The following is a 13492-nucleotide window of genomic DNA, read 5'->3' as shown; positions in this document are numbered from 1 at the left end:
TGTATATGGTTGACTCACAACATTGATCATACAACCAGCAGCACTGTAATTCATCCATGTATCCAACCCATAAAATTTCTTCACAAGGCATATCACAGCCTTCTAATGTTTAGGAAGACTATAAAGCACTTCTGCCCTACACGTGGAAGCCACGTTCAACAGTGAAATCGTCAGCAAAAAGCACACAAACGTGAAAAACATGACACTAAATACACTGTGGAAAGCATACTCATGGATCGCATGGGCCTTGACCTCCGCTGTGAACACACATGTCAAGTGACTCAGACTTTTCAGCACTCTGCATGTCCGTGAATGTCTGGGAGAGCACTGGACTGGGAACATTGATTTGGGGGTTGTAAATAAGTTTTAGCCATTACGCAAATTTACAAATACAGAATCTGGGAATACTAGGGATCAACTACATGATTTTTTAAAAAATGTTTTTATTTACTTGAGTAATCTCTACACCAAATGTGGGGCCTTGACTCATGACCCCAAGATCAAAAGTCGCATGCTCTTTCGACTGAGCCAGCCAGGTGCCCCAAACTTTGTGTTTTAAATGAGAAATTCTGGTGATAGTGTCGGGAAAAACATAAAGAAAGTATTGCTTTAGGCACTCTATTTGTGTATGGTATGTTGTTTGGGGCATAGGTGAGAGAAAGAAAAGAAACCACTTGGAAGGCTCCCAGGTAGTCCTGCAAACTATTTCAATGCTAACAGGTGCCTAACAGGGAAAATTATTAAATTTATATATATAATATTAAATTATTAAATTATTTAAAATGACTAAAGTAGAATATATCCATAACAAAAGATTTATTCAATGTAAACTTGTAAGTCTAATTCTGGGAATCTACCCAAAGGAGACAATCCAAAATATGGAAAACGTATATACTGAAGATCTTTGCTGCAGTATTATTTATAATAGGGGGAAAATGGGAAACAATCTAAAATATTTAACAAAAGGTTTACGGTTAAGTAAATTATTATATGTATATATATATCAAACAGCACATTATATAGTCTTTTATAGTGCTCATTAAGGAAAATACACACTCTACCTCACCCCCACTAGGGTGGCTACTATCAAAAATTGAGAAAATAACAAGTGTTGATGAAGATGTAGAGAAATTGGAACCCTTGTGCACTGTTGGTGGAAACGTACAATGGTGCAGTAATTATGGAAAACAGTATAGACATTCCTAAGGAAACCAAAAATAGAATTACCGTATGATCTGTCTATTCAACTTCTGGTTATACACACAAAACAGGGTCTTGAAGAGATATTTATACACCCATGTTCACAGCAGCGTTAGTCACAATGGCCAAAGGGTAGAAGCAACCCACATCTGTCAACAGTGAATGGATCAATAAAATGTAGTGTATCAATAAAGAGGAAGAAAATCCTGACACGTAAATGACATGGATGAACCTGGAGGACATTATGCTAAGTGAAATCGCCAGTTACAAAGAGACACGTACTGCATAATTCCATTTACATGAGGTCCTTAGAGCAGTTTCATTTATAGAGATAGAGAGTAGGATGGTGGTTCTCAGGGGCTGGAGGACAGGAGGAATGGAGCCTTGTTGGTGAATGGCACAGAATTCCAGTTTTGCAAGAGAAAGAGTTCTGGACCCTTTTTTCACAACAAAGTGAATGCGATAACAATACTGAACTGTACACTTCAAAATGGCTATAAGGGTCAGCTCTCTGTTATGTGTATTTTACTACAGTTATAAAAAGAAAAACTATATAGTGACATAAGAAAAATAACAGGGAGGGGCGCCTGGGTGGCTCAGTGGGTTGAAGCCTCTGCCTTCGGCTCAGGTTGTGATCCCAGGGTCCTGGGATCGAGCCCCACATCAGGGTTTCTGCTCCAGCGAGCCTGCTTCCCTTCTTCTCTCTCTGCCTGCCTCTCTGCCTACCTGTGATCTCTCTGTCAAATAAATAAATAAAATCTTTAAAAAAAAAAAGAAGAAAAATAACAGTGAGCTAATATTAAGTCTAAAAAGCAGAATAGAACATTATTAATATAGCTTGATAACAATTATCAATCTACACAAATGAAAAGATACAAGAAAATTCAAATGTTTAATATGATTATATATGGTAAGATTCTAGATTTTTTTCTACTTTTTAAAATAAAATATATATTTATTAGAAGTGAACTTGATAGTAAAGATATGATTTGGTTAAAAAATTAAGGAATATTTTTGCTCAATGTTCTATGTGCACTAACTCTAGACTTCTGTTGAAATGATGGCAAGAATTATTCTATGGTTCCTCCTTTTAAAAACTCTCAGTAGTTGCAATGTAATCAATAAAAAGTGTGCTTAAAATACTCACAGGACTTTAAAAAATTGTACAGTAACAATAAGTAGATGTCTACTATTTTCAGGTCAGGTTGCTCAAAAGTCACTTGAAAAGCACTCCAGGGATTTTTTTCTTTTAAGAAGAAAATGAATGAATGAATGAATGAGTAAGTGAGTAAGGGAAACTTGCCAATCCAGCTTTCTTCAAAAGAAATGGATTGCCACATGGGAAGTGAAGATGACAGACCCAGTCGCTACAGCTGTAGCAAGTTAAAAAATGAATATTAATGACTGACTCCAATTTAGCCAGCTCTCTTTCTTTTGCCTGCAACTGACAGTCTTAAGAAATATTGAGTCTCAAGAGATTATCGAACTTAGGTGGCTGTAATTCATCTGATCACCATTCAAAAAAAAGTCCCTGTTCCGTTCAGTTTCATGAGATTTAATGTTTCTAGCATTCTAATTGTGTTTGTTCACTCCAGTGATGAAACAGATTTTTCCCCAGACTGCTTTCCATCTGGTTGTTTTGTAACCACAAACAAACTACATTAGAAGTAATTTTTTAAAAACCCAAACTCCAACTTGCTATTCTGTTTAAGGTGGGTGAGCACTTGAATGAAATCAATTATTTTCTGACTTTCCTAGTGCACATTTATTATTTAGGTATGTGGGTGTATTTGCATCAATCTATTTATCTATCTGCATATACCAGTATACATACACACGCACACATCTCTGTAAATATATTTGTGTGTGTAATATACGTGTGCGTATACATATGCACATATATTGGAATATGTATGTATGCGTGTGTATGTATATAATACTGATATACACAGACAGATACATACACACACACCCACACACCCCTAGCTTTTCTCTTGTGTATGCCCTTTAGAGATTTTCTGTTATATTGTTTCAGATGATTATAGTTTTAGGAGTTGGCTTGCAACTTCAGGTGTGTGGCAAGAGGCGGACATCACCTTCCCAGGACAATGGAGCTTGTTTTGACTCCTCTATCAAGAAGGAAAGATGTGCCCTGGAGAACTCCAGGAGCCTGCCTGCTGCACTGAAATCGCATGGAGCACGTGCTGGTGATTGATCCCAGGGAAGCCGGGAAGGGCGGCACCTTCCACATGGTCTCTGCCCTGTGGACTGAGCCAGTCAGCCAGGGGCTTCCCTGCGGCACCTGCCGTCAGTGAAGATCAACACACCTCACATCGGTTCTTTATAATCAGTCCTGTCTTCATGAGAAAGACACAGTGCGGCAGTGAGGAGCAGCAGGCGAGGGGCTGGGGTGGAGGGGCAGGGGCAGCCTTTCTGTGCCTTCTAAACCTGCTCTCGCTAGCCTGAAAATGCTTCTTTAGGGAAGGATGTCCCAGAGCCGGGGGCTGCCTTGTGTCTGCGAGCTGCCCAGGTCAGTGCTCCACACTAACGGTTGGGGGTCCCGTAGAGATATCCCCCCTTCTGCTCTGCATGATGCCCAGGGGATGCCTGCTCCCCTCCAGCTGCATGCTGGGCCTTGGAGAACAAGCTGCTCCCAGAATCCTGAGCTCCTACCTCTGCCGCCCAGGCAGTTTTGCTCTTCCACGTTCCTAGATAAAAACCTGATGAGGTGGACAGCTGTGGCAAGCGGGGCCCTGAATGGGCTGGGGAGGCCAATCCGGATGCTGTTTCACCTGTGTGTTAGCCACTAAGACAGGACGGGGTCAACGGGAAGAGCAGGGTGGAGAGCATAGAGTGGGGGAAGGAGGAGGAAAGAAAAAGCTTCTCTCTGTCCTGCTTCTCTAACATTCAGTGAAACGTGTGTGCTACCCTTAGGTTCTTTCTAATTGGGATGCTATTTTAGAGGTCCCTAGAAAAAGGAACAGTACCAGAACAGCTTCCTCCTGGGGTGCCTGGGTGGCTCAGTGTTTAAGTGTCTGCCTTCCACTCTGGTGATGATCCCGGGGTCCTGGGATAGAGCCGTTCATCCAGCTCCCCGCTCAGTGGGGAACCTGCTTCTCCCTCTCCCTGCCCCTCGCCCCCTGCTCATGCTCTCTCTCTCTCTCTCTCTCAAATAAGTAAAATCTTAAAGGAAAGGAAAGGAAAGAAAGGAAAAGAAAAGAAAAGCTTCCTCCTACCTGCACACTTAAGATGTCCTTGGCTTGCAAGGCTGTTTGAGAGTCTCCCCTCCCATCTGCTTCAGAACCTGGCTCCATCAAGTGTCCTCTTCAAATCTTCAACTTCTTCGAATTGTATTTCCAGGCTTCCTTTCTCTGGTGGCTAGCCTAGAAATGCATACAAGTCTCTCTTAGCCAAAGGAAAATAAACATTCATTTGAACTCGTGCTACCCTCTATCAGGAGCCCCACGGCCCCTTCCGTTTTCTACATCTTCTCAAAAGAACAGTTTACATCCACTATGACTTCCGATTTGCTCAGGGCATAGCGATCTGTCTTCTGAGTTTATCACTGTTGGAACTGCTCCCCAAAGCATTTCACTAATTGTTCCACCAGAGCCATGTAAGTGTCAACCCAGTGGCTTCTGTCAGTCTTCATCTAGCTGGACCTTTTTGCTACACTGACACCAGAGTGTACATCATCTCTGGGCAGAGATTTTGTGGCTTTGCTCTCTGCTGTATCCACAGCATCTGGAACAGTGCCTGGCATGGAAAAGAAGCTCAGTAGGTTTGGGGAAGAAATGAGCTAAGACTCACTCAAGAGCCCACTCTTGGCTTCCGTGACTCGGCATGCTCCTGGTTCTCCTCTCTGGCCATTCCTTTTGGCCTCTTTTATGGACATCCTTTCTGTCAACAGCTCTCTGTTTGGCTGTTCCTGAGTTTCTTACTTATCTGCATCTTCTCTCATTCTATATGCTTTCTCTGAGTAATCTCATCAGCTTATCCCCTGCATTCCAAGGACTCCCAAATTATATCTTCAGCCATGACCTACCTCTCCCTTGAATTTTAACCTTGGTCATTTTTTGCATCCTAGAAGTGCCTCAAAACCAACATTTCTGACACTGAACCTTCAATCTCATCCCCCAGATCTACTTCTCTAGATCTTTCATTTAGTAACACCTTTCACCAAAGCCAGTGTGAGGAAGCGAGATCTTCAGTAGGAGCCCCTGCATGGAATTAGACAAGTGTTGTTCTTATCAGGCCAACCGGAAGGGTGCGTCTGCCTCAGAGACCTGTTTATGTGAGGGATTGCAAGTCCTCTTGAGAAAGGACTCTTCTCAAGGGAGAGAGGGATGGGCAGATGCAACCAGCTTGGGGTTGCTGAGTCTGGGAAACCTAATGGTCAACTTTGATTCTCTTTCTTCCCGGTGTAGTCCTATAGGACAGTTAAGGAAACTCAGCATCTAATATGGTCCCTCAATATAATGTCTTACCTACAAGTCTTCAACTTATGTCAACTTGCCTCTGAAAAGTTTGTAAAAAATGTGTCTCCTTATCCTGACCATTTATTTACCTATGTGCCCTCAAGCCCATTCCCAGCCTGCCTTCTGTTCTGTAGGAGAGTACATTCCCCTTTCAACTAGGAGGTTTGGGGCAATGAGAGGCACCACTGGAAGCCTAGAAGGTAGGAGGAGGGGAGAAGGCAGGGTAGCTCAGCCTCACACTCTGCCTCTGCTAGCGTTTGCTCTGAGACAGCCAGCCCCGCTATGACTCTGTCTCCCAGCAGATGGCCCATCTTCTGGCCCTGGCGACTCTACCTCTTCCTTTTGTCTCCCGGCCTAGGTGTGACAGTAACTTGTGCTTTTGCTAGCTTCTGGACCACATTATTGTCCTTTCTTAGGCTTTTCATCATTTTCATCACTACATAATCAATTCACTGTTTCCTTGTCTTTGAAAGACCTAGGGTAATTTCTGCTTTTTGACTGGATCCTCACTAACACTGCCTCTCCCACGTCCCATCATCCTCCTTACCCCTACTTCAGACCCTGGTCATCCCTCAGCTGTACCTCTATGTCATTGTCTCCTACCTCATCTTCCTGCCTCCAGTCCACTCTCCTTTAACTTAACTTCCTCAAATGGACCATGGTGATGTGTCTGTAATACAAATAGGATCTCCCCACGGCCATGCTTAAATCCCTTTCATGATTCCATGTGCTTTCACCAAAAATTCCAGATCTGCACTGTCCATAGGGTGTCTACCAGCTACACGTGCCTACTGAGCACTTGAAACAGGGCCTGTGAAAACTGAGATGTGCCTAAGTGTAAAATACTCAACGGATTTTGAACATGTAGTACAAAAACAAAATAAGACAAACCAGTTCATAAAACATATGATCAATTACTTTTAATACTGATTACATGTTGATATGATGACATTTTGGATATGTCGAATTTAATAAAATATGGTCTTTAAATTCACTTCATCTGTTTCTTTTTGCCGTTTTTTGATGTCACTGCTACAAAATGTAAATATACATATGTGGCTTGCATTTTATTTCTTTTGGACAGCACTGCTCTGGACTACTAGGAACAGCAGATAAGACCCCCCCAGGACCTCACACTGGCCCACCTCTCTAACCTCACTGCTTACCACACCCTGCCTTTTACTTTAAGCTCCAGGAAACACAGAGTCAGGTGCATACTATCCTGAATCCCCCAAACCTTCACACACCCCCTCCCAGATCACTTACTGTTATACTCCAACCACCAGGGGTTGTGTTCCCCCTGCCCCATCCTTAGCCTCACCCCACCAGGAAGAGAAAAGGAATGGGGGGAAGAGTCCAGGACAAACAACTGGGATGCTGGGAGGCTTGAAAACACTGGACATTAGAAATTCTTGCTTCCTCCCGAATGATCTTTCTTGGTTCTCCCCTTTTCCTTTGATTCCTCCTTTGGGTTGGATGTTGGTGTTCTTGAATCTCTCACTCCCCGAGGACTGGTGGAGCTTGAGACGCCAGATTCTCCCTGCTCTTTTCTTCACTTAAAGCAGGGCTACAAACTCAAGTGTATGGTCCTGCACAGCTCATCTGATACAAACACTACATAGTAGCCCCTGCTACCAATAAAATGGCCGTGCCCAGGGTCTGCCCCTTGACTATGACTCTTGCTTGGTAGACTACAATGGCAGAGGGTTGAAAGATGGGATTCGAGATGTTGCTCCTGATGATGCCAAAGCAAGGCTGATGCACACTCTGCTATATCTGGGCTCTGGAACTTTGTTCATGTGTCCTCTGCTGCTCTCTTACCCTTCCTCTGCCCTGCTGACTCCACTTGTTCTGACACAATTCAGAAGGACTTCCAGGAATGCCTTCCTGACCCTTCCATACAACTCCAACGTTGGATTTATTGTGTTTTATTTTACTGGTTAGTTAATATGCCTCTCCCTCTTGCTGGACTGTGAGTTTCAATAGTAAAAACCATATTTTGTTCATCTTTGATTCCAGTGCCTGGCCATAGAAGATGATCAATTAATATTAAATGAATAAATGGTTGGAAGGATGACTGAGTGGGTGATGGGTGCTTTTTTGAGGTTCTTCACAGCATCTGGCACAATGCCTTATGTATATTTTTGGATCAATAAAGAATACCATTTGAATGACTGAAGGCTGGTTTCCAAGTCATGCTCATTAAACTAAGCTTACCAAGATAAAAACCAGATTGCCTCTCTTTCTGCCAAGATTTTGTATGTCAGAAATGTCCCTAGATTTGGATATCGTTTAGGGCCAGTTTAGAGGTAGAACTGGACAAATGTGGACGAGGCAGATTGGTAGAGTGAAGAGCTGCCAGGGTTCCAACAAGACAAACAGCTTATCAGTAGAGAATTCTCTCTTATGTCAGTTTACACACCTCTCAACTGAGGATTACATTTATTACCATCATTTCTATTTTGGATTTAGTACTAGTATACCTGAAGTTAGTACTGACTTGAAAGTAAGACACCTGAGTCATTGGGGCACTTGGGTGGCTCAGTAAGTTAAAGCCTCTGCCTTTGGCTCAGATCATGATCCCAGGGTGCTGGGATCGAGCCCTGCATCGGGCTCTCTGCTCAGCGGGGAGCCTGCTTTCCCCATTCTCTATGCCTGCCTCTCTGTGTACTTGTGATCTCTATCTGTCAAATAAATAAATAAAATCTTTAAAAAAAAAAAGACACCTGAGTCATTGTGGCCAGGTTTTCTTGAGCAAGGCATTCACTCTCTGAATCTATTTATCTGAAGTCTGGGAGAAATGATAGCCACTCTGTCTGTTTCACCAGCTTTGGGGAAAGTCAAGTTGGTTTAGGTATACTAAAAGCTTTGGAAACCATACCTTGTTCTACAAATGTTGGGAATTAGAATTATATCTCACATTATTTCTTAATTCTTCATGGTGTTTAGAAGGAAATCGTGGAGCAAGATTATAATTTGGTAGAAATATAATCTTAATTTGCAAATTCAAGTCTTAGCTCAGGCTACTTGTCCATATTAACCTTAAATGCTATTTTTTATTGGATGGAGTTTCACAATACTTTAGTTATAAAGAAATCTGTCTGTATATAGGACCCAACCTTTCTTTCTGTCATGGTGGTAATGTCTATTAAATGCACTATGTATTTTAATTCTGTCTTGTTTTTTCTATAAATAAGATAGTCTACAGGGAAACTGAAAAAGGAATAGGAAATACTTTTGCTGACACACAAACTTGTATGTGTATTTGTGGGTGTGTGTGTGTGTGTGTGGGTGTGTGTGTAAACTGGCCATTACTGAATTGAGAACTTCATTTGTTCATTTGTTTATATTTGTCCAACATTGTCTTTTTTCATTGTTATTATATTTTTCTTAATTATTTAAGAATATTGTTGAAATTATACCTTGGAATAGAATGAATAATGACCCCTAAAGATATCATGCCCTAATCCCCTAAAACCTGTAAATGTTACCTTACATGGAAGAAGGATCTTTGTGGTTATGATTAAATTAAGGATTTTGAGATGAACACATTGTCCTGGATTGACCAGGAGGACCCTAAAAGCAATTACAAGTGTCCTTATAAAGGAAAGACAGAGGAAGATTTGACACGCAGAAGAGGAGAAGACAATGTGACCAAGGAGGTAGAAATTGGAGTTACATGGCCAATAAACCTAGGGGTGCTGGCCACCATGAGAAGCTGGAAGCAGCAAAGAACAGATTCTCCCCAGGACCTCCAGAGAGAGTGGCAATGCTCGCACCTTGATTTTGGCCTTGAAACTGATTTTGGATTTCTGGCCTCTAGAATTGTGAAAGAATAAACTGCGTTCTTTGAGGGCACCAAGTTTGTATCCAGCTGTTACAATGGCATTGGAAAACACTATCTCTTCATGGGCTTGAGGAAAAAGGGCACTTAGAACTAGTTATAAGAACTAGTTATAAGAACTGGTTATAGATCAGTGATTCCCAGCCTCTTCTTCAAGATTTAATAAAAATGTGTTAATTGGGCCCTCTAAGATGCCTGGACTGGTGCTAGGTACAATAAGGAATATCAAAGAAGTGAGACACTGCCTCTCCCTTGGAAAAGTTTGTCATCTAGTTGAAGAATCAAAACAAATGGATATAAAACTCTTTTTTAAAAGATGTATTTGTTCATTTCTGGGGGGCGCCTGGGTGGCTCTGTCATTAAGCATCTGCTTTCAGCTCAGGTCATGATTCCAGGGTCCTGGGATCGAGTACTGCATCGGACTGCCTGATGGGTGGAAGCCTGCTTCTCCCTCTCCCACTCCCTCTGCTTGTGTTCTTGCTCTTGCTGTCTCTCTCTCTGTCAAATAAATAAAGAAAATATTTTTTTTAAAGATTTATTTGCTCATTTTTAGAGAAAGAATGAGCAGGAGGGCAGGGGGCAGAGGGAGAGAATCTTTCACACAGACTCCCCACTAAGCCAGGACCCTGATGCCAGGATTGGGCCCACAACCCATGAGATCATGACCTGAGACAAAGCCAAGAGTCAGACACTCAACCAACTGAGCCACCCAGGTGCCCCTAAAACTCTTGACTCATAATTCAAGACAGTGGCTAAATCAAAGGATAAGTTGCTTGGCACAGTTTCAGGTGGTGTGAGCAAAATGAGCAAAGGTAAAAGTCAGGATGAACAAGGTGTGTCATAGGCGGGGAGTCTACCCATGAGATAGAAATCTTATGCTGGGATAAAGTGGGAATAAGTTCAGTCATTGGGAAGGGTTTTTACAAAGGAAAAAATCAAGCAGTGAAATAGCTTGATATTAGAAGCAGCAGGGAGACTTTGGTTGTTTGTGGCAGAAGAATCAGATGACGAAAACTGTGTCCAGAGAAGACTCATTTTTCAGATGCGGCAAGTTGGTCAGTCTGCCATCCTTAATAGGTGCAAGATGACATTATATTTTAGAATAATCTTTTCCTGAAATTTTTTCAGGAAATGTTTGGGACAGCTGTGGTACTGCTTGGGATAATTGGAAAAACTCTGGGATGTCAGAAACAGGAGACCCAAATCCTTCTCTGCATATTCCCAATTAGATGTAATTGATATATCCCCATCAGCTAAGATCTCATCAGCTAAGAAACAAGAACCTTCTTCCTTTAAAATCCAGTTTTCCATGAAGCCCTATTTCATGGACCATAGGAAACCCATTTCTCTACTGAATTTACCTCTAGGGTTTTCTGGACATCATGGAGGAAGAAGGTGTGTAATCTGTTGAATCCCAGCTCTCTGGCACTCCACAAATCCTCCAGTCTAAGTTGGGTCTGGCTTCCTCAGGCTGCTCTGCTTCCCCATGCTTGTTTTTTGAACAGGAATTCTGGTTGCTTGCTCTCTTTAGTCCTCACAGCCTAGCAAAGAGCAGGCTGTGGTGGGGATAAACAGACATCCAGCATAGAGTAGTAGGCACTGCTGCTAGAAGAATGCTCCTAGGGGTCATGAGCCCAGATCAGTCTCAGCAAGAGTTATTGAAGGAAACTTCCGTTAGGCTTCAGCATGGAGGGGATGCTTCTTCCGAAGAGCATACCCAGACAGCTTCCTACATTACAGTTTAGTGTCAGGAAGAGAAGCTCCTTCCCTCCTCTACTGTAGGCTAAGTCATTCTCATACCAGAATGGCTGACAATGGGAATATCCATTTCAAGTTGCAATTTCTTCCATTTAATGATGATTTCACAAATAATGTACAGATTTTTGCTCCATATGCTGGTTAATTTTACGTGCCAACCTGACTGGGCTAAGGGATGCCCAGATAGCTGGTAAAATATTATTTTTGGATGTGTCTGTGAGGACATCTCCAGAAGAGATTGGCATTTGGAATAGCAGACTTAGTAAAGAAGATAGCCTTCACCTATGTGAATGAACATCATCCAGTCCACTGAGGGCTTGAACAGAACAAAAAAAGAGAGGGCAAATTTGCTCTCTCTGTGCTTGAGTTGACACATTCTTCTCCTGCCCTCGGACATATGTACCCGTGGGTTTCAGACTTAGACTAGGGCTTACACCATTGCCCCCCTGACTCTCAGGCCTTTGGATTTAGACTAAATTGTACCAATGATTTTCCTGGTTTTGCAGCTTGTGGACGGTAAACTGGTTGTAGGAGTTCTTGGCTTCCATAGCCCTGTGAGCCAATTCCTGTAGTAAATTTCTTCATATATATCCATATATATCTTACTGGTTCTGTCTCTCTGGAGAACCATAACTGATACAGTACTTATTTATAATAAATAAGTGGTCCATTCTACTAATTATTTTCAATGAAAGGAAATGTGTTACAGAGACAGATAATTGGTGGAAACTTTAGTGTTCCTTCAGCTTTCAAAGATAAATTAAAACCCTGTCTCCACCATACTCCATAACATATTTATTGAACTCTTAATGGAGTACAACAGCCTCTACCAATCAGACTCTACAAAATGAACTCCACCCTCTATTTCTCCTCTATTTGATCTTTCACTACCTCTTGTCTTTATTCTGAGCATTACTTTACCCATTCATCCATTTGGGGAGATGTTCAGTGTCAGCAGAAGATAGTGATCTCTTAGTGACATGCCTCAATTATCTTCTTTCTCAAAAGCACTTAGGGAAAGAGAAAATGAGAATGAGGATATGGAATCAATGTTGAAGATATGCACTGTAATTGGAGAAAGGATGAGAGGTTGAAATACTGATGAAGGTCAGGAGGGAGGGGAAATACCAAGTCTGGGACTGTGAGAAAAAGTGAAAACAGAGCAGTTGGAGACAAGGAGCCTGTATCAAGTGTATTGATCACTGTGACGTGAACCTGTTGTGAGAGGGGAGAGGATGATAATCCATGCTAGGGGAGAACAAGCAGAGGGACTGACCTCAGTTCTCCCTCATTCTCACATGGTGCAATCTTTAGGTGCCTTGTAAATTGTTGGGATTAAGTAATTTTAAGGAACTAGTGCCAACAGAATAACCAGACTTTACACAATCTAATAATAAATTAGATTTGGGCTCCATTGTTTTTATAGGAAAACGTGGCAAATGCTACCATAATCCTCTGTTCAAGACTGTGCAAATGACTTAATGTAGAAAGTCCTTAATTGTTTCCAGGGGGATAATTATCCATGACAGGTCAAACCATCTAGGGTTACCCAAAACTAAACTCCAAGGATGGCTTTCTCATTTGCTAAGAGAATAGTTCCAGAATGGACAGTCATTGAAACAAACAGAGATAGCCTTGAAACCACTATGGAGGTTGCAAATATGCATCACTATACTAGACATTATAAAGAAAAACTAAGAGGGAAATATGTTTTAAACCAGGTAAGTGACAGGTTGAAAGCATGTTTATGGAAGAGTACTTCTTAATCACAATCTCCACTTATGATTTATAGCCAACAATCAAATTTAATATGATAATTAGTATGGATAGAATCTCAGCATGGTTTACACATAGGTTTCAGCTTGAACAGGCTTCTAGGCTACATAGAAAATATGATAAAATGTACATAGTTTATAAGTTCAAAACCATGACAATCTTGAGTCTGTTTCTAATGGGTTGTTCTTTTTTTTTTAATTTTATTTTTTATAAACATATAATATATTTTTATCCCTAGGGGTACAGGTCTGTGAATCGCCAGGTTTACACACTTCACAGCACTTATCATAGCACATACCCTCCCCAATGTCCATAATCCCACCCCCCTTCTTCCAACCCCCCTCCTCCCAGCAACCCTCAGTTTGTTTTGTGAGATTAAGAGTTACTTATGGTTTGTCTCCCTCCCAATCCCATCTTGTTTCATTTACTCTTCTCC

Source organism: Enhydra lutris, unplaced genomic scaffold, assembly GCF_002288905.1.
Source record: "Enhydra lutris kenyoni isolate GAN:26980312 unplaced genomic scaffold, ASM228890v2 scaffoldscaffold17, whole genome shotgun sequence".
Taxonomy (NCBI): Eukaryota; Metazoa; Chordata; class Mammalia; order Carnivora; family Mustelidae; genus Enhydra; species Enhydra lutris.
Note: the sequence above shows the minus strand (reverse complement) of the source record.